At 38.2% G+C, this 7,259-nt stretch overlaps 1 protein-coding gene and 1 long non-coding RNA gene across 2 annotated transcripts in view; one reads left to right on the top strand and one right to left on the bottom strand.

Moving 5' to 3' along the window:
• The window catches only part of LOC128251157 (uncharacterized), a 40,407-nt gene extending 38,005 nt beyond the window's left edge, over positions 1 to 2,402 (bottom strand). The window contains exon 1 of the long non-coding RNA XR_008267002.1: positions 2,186 to 2,402. This is a non-coding gene — a long non-coding RNA (uncharacterized LOC128251157). The remainder of the gene's footprint in view (positions 1 to 2,185) is intronic.
• A 1,046-nt stretch (positions 2,403 to 3,448) lies between these two features.
• LOC106873345 (uncharacterized) overlaps positions 3,449 to 7,259 on the top strand; it is a 253,626-nt gene continuing 249,815 nt past the window's right edge. Inside the window, exon 1 of the mRNA XM_052977316.1 lies at positions 3,449 to 3,541. The gene's annotated coding sequence lies outside the window, so the exon portion shown is untranslated. The remainder of the gene's footprint in view (positions 3,542 to 7,259) is intronic.

The raw sequence follows: 7,259 nt of genomic DNA, 5'->3' as shown, positions 1-7,259 counted from the left end.
TGATTTGGCAGAGTTTCTACAGCTAGATGCCCTTCCTAACGCCAACCACTCCGAGAGTGTAGCGGGTGCTTTTACGTGCCACCGGCACAAAGGCCAGTCAGGCGGTACTGGCAACGGCCACGCTCAAAATGGTGTCTTTTACATGCCACCTACACGGGAGCCAATCCAGTGGCACTGGCAACGATCTCGCTCGAATGTCCTTACATGTGCCACCGGCACAGGTGCCATCACGATTTCGGTTTCGCTTGCCTGAACAGGTCTTCGCAAGCCGAGTTTCTGTGTCCAATGAAGATACAATGAAGATACAAAGAACGAATTGCACTTCCTCATCCCTCACCCCAGAGATAAATGACCCTGCTCTTCTATACAGCCCTTGACCTGAACTGCCACCGGCACTATTTGCATTCATCACTTGCTAGATTAACTAACGCAGATACGAGTTAATGCCCACGGCGACGATACCTGTACTATATACATTTCGTGGTTCAGCCTCACAAACAGGGATTATTGTTTTTCGTTTTCTTTTTCCCAAGACTTAAAGCTGATTTTATGCTTGATATTTAATTACACCTTAATTACCTATTGGTAATTATATAACGAACTCGCATCACAATGGCAAATAAAGCATTATCCACCCTTTTAATACTAACCCACCTGGGGTTAACCCTAGATCTATGATACCAAACCCTGGTAGAAAATCTTGAGTGAAGCTGGAAATATATTGACTGAACAAAATATGATTTTTAATCAAACTTAATTTCTTAAACCTCACCTTATTTTAATATGACTTTCGTATATTTTCAATTGATATTCATTTTTTTTTTAATAAAAAGTTTATCTGATTTAACTTAGAGTTCATAGAATTTTAATCATAGTTTGTTTTGATTTGAAATTCGTTTATTTTAATTTGAAAATCAGTTGTTTTAATTAAGCATGGACGTCTTTTAGAACATTGTCATTTTATAAGATTTTGCTGGCAAATTCTTAAATTAACAAACATTTATTTACATGAAAGACAGATCGTGAAGACCTGTGGGGTCGAGAGGCCTACAACAGCGGAATCCCAGTCCCCTACAGAAGTAAGCTTCCACTGAGTGCGATGGAGATGAGGAGTTCATCTAGACTCAGTAGTCTTCCGACATTGACCACAGACAGTGCATCAATCTAGAACTTGGAGAATTTTGCACTAGCTGAAAGTAGGTGACAGCTTGAAAATTGATCAGATTGATCAAGGAGAGAGTTGAAAGTGGCACCTGAACTCAGATTGTCCCATACTCTCTGCTTCCGTCTATCCTCACTTGTAACAGGAACTGAAAACCCAGCCCCCACCAGTGTAATAGAGCTTCGTCCATCTCCCTGTTGGAATTAGTCAATGTTGGAGAGGAGAGGATGTTGCCCACCAAAGGAGACTAAACATGGAGGAAAGAAAACAAGCAAGAGATAGAGACGAGCACTTGCGCAGACTTAGACACCCCAAACCGTTTGGGCAAAGCATTTTTTTTTTTTTCTATTTTTAAAAATGTCTTCGGATTCCTATATTTTCGATATCGGAAATTATGATTTTGCTAAAAATACACATTTTCAAAATTTCAATTTCCCCATCCACATCCCAAATTTTTCATCTTTCAATTTTTTTCGAATTTTCTTTCTAATCCACATGAAAAAATACGGAGATTACGAATCTAGAAAAAAATCTTTTTCAGTTTCAACTGTTCTTAGAAAACCTCATATGTTGCCCCTCCCCACCCCTTCCCGTTTTCTAAAAGCGCAAACTGCGTATGTTTTACGCATGAGTAGATTTCTCCTGAAACAGCAGACGAAAAAATATTAAGCACTCACCAGAAAAACCGATATGCTAGAAATAACAGCTGAAAGTAGAAAAAATACCACCACCCGCTGCCTGCTTTCTAAGCGCACAAAACCTCAAATGTTTCATGCATAGGATATGTTCGCTTGTGCATGCATAGATTTCTCCTCAAATGTTCAAATTTTGCCCTCAAAATAACGCCTTCAAAATAACGGCTAAATGTTTGCATTTTACGCATGCATAGATTTCTCTTATAACAGCGGAAGAAACAATATTAAGCCTTCACCAGAAAACACGATATGCTAGAAATAACAGCTAGATGCCTGGAAAAGACTTTTTCCTCGGCTTAACACTCTCCACCCTTAAATCTCAACTTACCATATCTATTTCAATTTTGATGCTTTGCCACAAATCATTTTCGTGTTCTGTTTATGTAAAAATAGCAAATTATTCATGCTGAAAGCTTCGTTTATCTATTTATATAAAGGTGAGGTTGTGCGTGCGTGCGCGCGTGTGTGTGTAAACCCGAATAACTTCAGAAGTACACAATTGATTTTCTCCAAACTGGGAACATACATTACTTATGTTCCAGAGATGTTTTAGACTTAAAATTTTTCATATACGGTCCCTGGGATTACGTGGAGAAGGGAGGTAACTCTCTGTGACGTAACTTTCAAAAATTGATTGCCCCCAGCGCGATTAATCCGCTGGACGTTTTTCATCTTAAATAGGATATTAATGTTTTTTTATTGAGAATTAATTATTAACATAACAGTGTCATCTCAGTTCATTGTATGTATTTCTTAAAATTTGCAAAGATGTTGATATTATTTACCTTTTTTATTGTCATTTCATTATTAACGTACATTTATCTCATTTTATCACATCATATTTATTGACATAATATCTCCAAAGAGATCTTCCATTGGTCGAAAAATTATCAATCACAATCACAATTGGTTGTGTGGAAGAGTAATACTGGCTCAAAAAAACAGCACTGTAAGTAAAATTAATGAGCAGCTGCTGCAGTACCTTCCTGGAAGTCCTCACATCTATAAGTCAGTTGATACAATCCCGGATCCAGAAGAGGTGGTAAATTATCCAACAGAATTTCTCAATTCGTTGGACTACCTCCCGACAGATTGAAACTGAAAGTGGGAACTCCAGTAATGTTATTGAGGAGTTTGGATCCACTAACACTTTGCAATGGGACACACCTGGTGGTAAAGAAGATAATGCCACATGTTATAGAGGCCACCATCCTCTCTGGATGAAGAAAAGGAAAGCAAGTTTTCATACCTAGAATTCCTCTCATTCCATTGGGAGCTGAGATTCCTTTTTCATTCAGAAGAGTGCAATTTCCTATTCGTATCAGCTTCACAATGTCTTTCAATAAATCCCAGGGTCAAACACTGTCTGTGGTAGAACTTCACTTGGAAGAGTCATGCTTCTCATACGAGCAATTAAATGCTGGTTGCTTTAGAGTGAGAAGCAAAAAACATCTATATGCATTTATTCCCGAAAGGAAAAAAAAGAATGTTGTTTACCAAGAGGTTTTGTAGGAATTACTGCATCCTACGACGCGCTCCAGTATCCACTGTTCTTTGTGAATGGAGAAGATGGATACCATTTCAGCATAATACCAACAAACCCGAAGACTGCACCAACAAAGCAGTTTCCTGCATGGACTTCAGTATCAAAGCATATTCTTCAATTACTCACTCCAACCACGCGGTAAGCCATTACGCATTTTTTTTTTCCAAATAATTCATTACTACATGTAACTGCATAGGCTCATGTGACTACATAGGCCCAATTTATTTTTCTTATTCTACAGCCACACTAGCAGTTCAATGTCGACCCTTCGCCTTCTGCAACGTTTCAGCAATTCACTTTTCCGTTCCCATCTCCTATTGCAGTCCCATTTCAGGAATGTATACATTTACGTACATATCCCCATTACCCCTACAGTCATTCAACTGTCAACCATACAATGGGTCGTACTAGACGCAGCGCCATCTGCCGCAAAGGAGAGTGTATCCACTGACAGCTTTCTAGTGCATTCAAAAATCACCTACCCACCCCGACAGTTTTACATGACAGGTTAGGGCCTGGAATCCTCCAAACGAACGCATGACATGTCACTTAATCGAATTAGCCCGTCATTTACTCCACAAATGTTTTGTCGTTAATGCTGCAATTTCCAATATCACGTTTCAACATAACTGTAAGATATATATAAACTATACCATTTTAATCCCGTGCAATGCCGGGTGTCTCTGCTAGTTATATATATTTATACTATGTTGATCCTCAACGAACCTCTGTGCGTGTGTGTGTGGGGGGGGGGTGTGATGAGCGTGTAACAGTGCGCGTGTGCGTGCCTGAGCAAAAGATATAATTGGGTGATCTTTAGGTATTGGTCTCCCGAGTGTTGGTATGAGGAGATGATGACCCTCTGTTTCAGTCTAGCCTTGTTCTCCGAGGTGAATGATGTCGTCTACCAATGCTGAGGAATTGCCAAAATAATTTATCAGTTGCATACCTTGTTTTATCACTCAAGTCAAATTCCCAGATAGTAAAGGCCTCAGTGTACTGTCTGTCAATGGCTCGGGGCTCTCGATCCAGTAGGACATCTTCGTGGTGCCGGTAGAGCAGCTCTGCCTTCGAAGTGTTGATCTTGAGGTCAAACATATCTGCTGCACAAGAAAGCCGGTCCACAATGTATTGTATGTCCTCAATGCTGCTGGCCACGAGCGCTGAGTCGTCAGCGTAGAGCAGCTCCCTGACACACATTTCTTGATTTTGGTGGGGGTACGAAAAGGGAGCAATTTGAAGGGCTTCCCATTTATTCTACTGCAGATGAAAACCCTATTGTACAGATTGACCTTCATTGTGTCAGGCACAGCTGGAGATAAAGAGAGAAGTGTGTGGGAACAAGCACGGGATCTTTGGGGTTTGACGGGCAACATTTTTTATGTAGTATTTTTGGTACCGAAACACTTTCAAACTTCGTATACTTGTATATTTTGTGGTATAGAACAGATAAAAAAATTTGTATTCGAAGTTATTTCACGTTAAAAATTGTCTTATTTCGATAATTTCAACTAATCACTGACGTCTATTCAGTTGAAAACAGTTAGCGCTGTAACGGTGTATATCGTATTAATCTCTGTTAGTTCTGACATTTCCGATTAACTAAACTGTTCGTAAACAAAGGGGAAAAGGCCATCAAAATACTTGAATATTGCCTGCACTTGTTATTGGAGCTGGCAGAATTATTAATGCACCTCCACCAAGTGCTTCATTTCCTAGAAATAGCAGCCAAATCTTCTTTAAATCAAACTCTAGTTTAGGGTTAGGGTTCGGATTTTAGAGTTAGGGTTGGGGTTATGAGTGAAGTTATGGCAAATATAATCATAACCCTAACCGTAACCCTAAAACTAACCCTAACTATAGAATCCGAACTCTAAAATTGTTACACACACACAGATACGCACAGCGTAATTTATTATATAAACAATATATGCGTATAAATTATGATTAAACTGGATGAAACATGTCACAGGGAATAACATTTTTATGACCGGTCAACAGTAACTGTATTCAGCTGAATAGACGTCAGTGATTGGTTGAAATTACAGAAATACGACAACTTTAACATGAAATAACTTGCGATGTACAAAATTTTGTTAAGAAGGTTAAGAGAAGAAGTTGTTTCATATGACACATTCTATCAGTGTCCCAAGTTTGAAAGTGTTTCGTTAAGAAAACAAATGTTGCCCGTCAAACCCCAAAGATCCCAAGCACGCACCCCTGCTTCACACCATGGTTGACTGCAAACGCTTCACTAAAATCTCTGCCAACTGAGACTAGTCCTTTCATTTCTGTGTAGAACTGCTCGATGATGTTTACAAGCTTCTGAGGGCATGTTTACAGTTTTGTTGTGCGCGTGCGCGAAATCATAGCTGAAGTCCAATTTTGAAAGTATCTTTTACTTATTTCAGTCATTAGACTACGGCCGTTCTGAGGGCACCGCCATTAAGAATTTTTAGTCGAATGAATCGACTTTTTTTAAAGCGGATCTCTTCTGTTTGGCTTTCACGTTTCAATTCCTTTAATATTGTTCCAATTCATTTCAAATTTGGTTTATTGACGTAGTTTTGTAATTATGGAACTGGAATTTATTTTTGCCATAGATTAATAAATAAAAAGTCAATAGCATTTAAAGAAAGCCGTGGCCACGTTTGTGCCTGTTTCCATAGTAACAAGCCAAGTTGTTGTCTGCTTAAAGCTACTGTACCTATATGCTGAACTTCTGCTTTTAATTTTCGCTACATTTTTTTTTTTCCAGTAAATTGATGTGATTTTTCACATTGAATCTGATTTTGTTATTCACTTGTTCCAGGAAAGTTTTAGAAAAAAGTTTATAATAAATATGTTACTAATTGATTTATCCCAGGTCATCCATTGACCGGACTGACCCTAAACACCAATTCTAAACCCTAAGTCTAACCCTAAGCCCTAAATATAACCCTAACTCAAACCCTAAACCGTAATTTTAACCCTAAACCTTAATTCTAACCCTAGTGTGTTTTTATTCTATCTTAGTTTTTCTCAAAAAAATTTTCATTGATAATTTTTCTTTTATATTGCCTAATCCAACGTTTCATTTGAGTTTATTCATTTAAACTTATTAAAACTTCGGTGCTTTCATTTTGCTTAAAAAACTTCTCACGCAGAAAATACTAACATCCAAATCCTGATTAAAAATAATCAAACTTTAAACTTCTGTAACATCTTTCTAAATTTTTTTCTAGAACAAGTGAATAACAACATCAGATTCAGCGTGAAAAGTTACATCCATACATTTAATTTTAAAATTTCAAACCGTGAAAGTTAAACAGAAAAGATCCTTTTAAGCCTGGAACTTATTCTATCGGTCACCTTTGCCGAACTGTATTTCGGGACGTAAATACACCAACGTTGATTGCAAGTGGTGGTAGGGAACAAACATATGCATCGGAAAGAAGCTCGTTGTATATAGACGAGCTTCTTTCAGTTTCCGTCTACCAACTCTATTCATAAGGCTTTGATCGGCCCGAGGCTATAGTTGAAGACATCTGCCCGGTACTACTCAAGCAGAGCGGACCCGAACGCGCAGTCGCGCTGACGCGCATCCGCGCTAGCTAGTTGTGAGTGGTCGATCCTACGAAAAGTGCGCGCGAGCGCGCGTGCAAATGAATACATGTGTGCGCATGCAAATTAGTAAATAATTTCTTTTAAACAAAGTAAATAATTTTTTTTAAGTTACTTTTTTCTTTTCTAAACAACGTAGATAGGTAGAAGGAATAAAAATAACACACTATCTGTTTTTGTTAACTTCATATATTTTTTTTTCTTTTAATTAAATTTTGTGAACAAAATAATTTCTTTTCTAAACAACGTAAAT

Source organism: Octopus bimaculoides, chromosome 28 (genome assembly GCF_001194135.2).
Source record: "Octopus bimaculoides isolate UCB-OBI-ISO-001 chromosome 28, ASM119413v2, whole genome shotgun sequence".
In the NCBI taxonomy this organism is placed as follows: Eukaryota; Metazoa; Mollusca; class Cephalopoda; order Octopoda; family Octopodidae; genus Octopus; species Octopus bimaculoides.
This window is presented reverse-complemented; position numbering and strand designations above follow the sequence as displayed.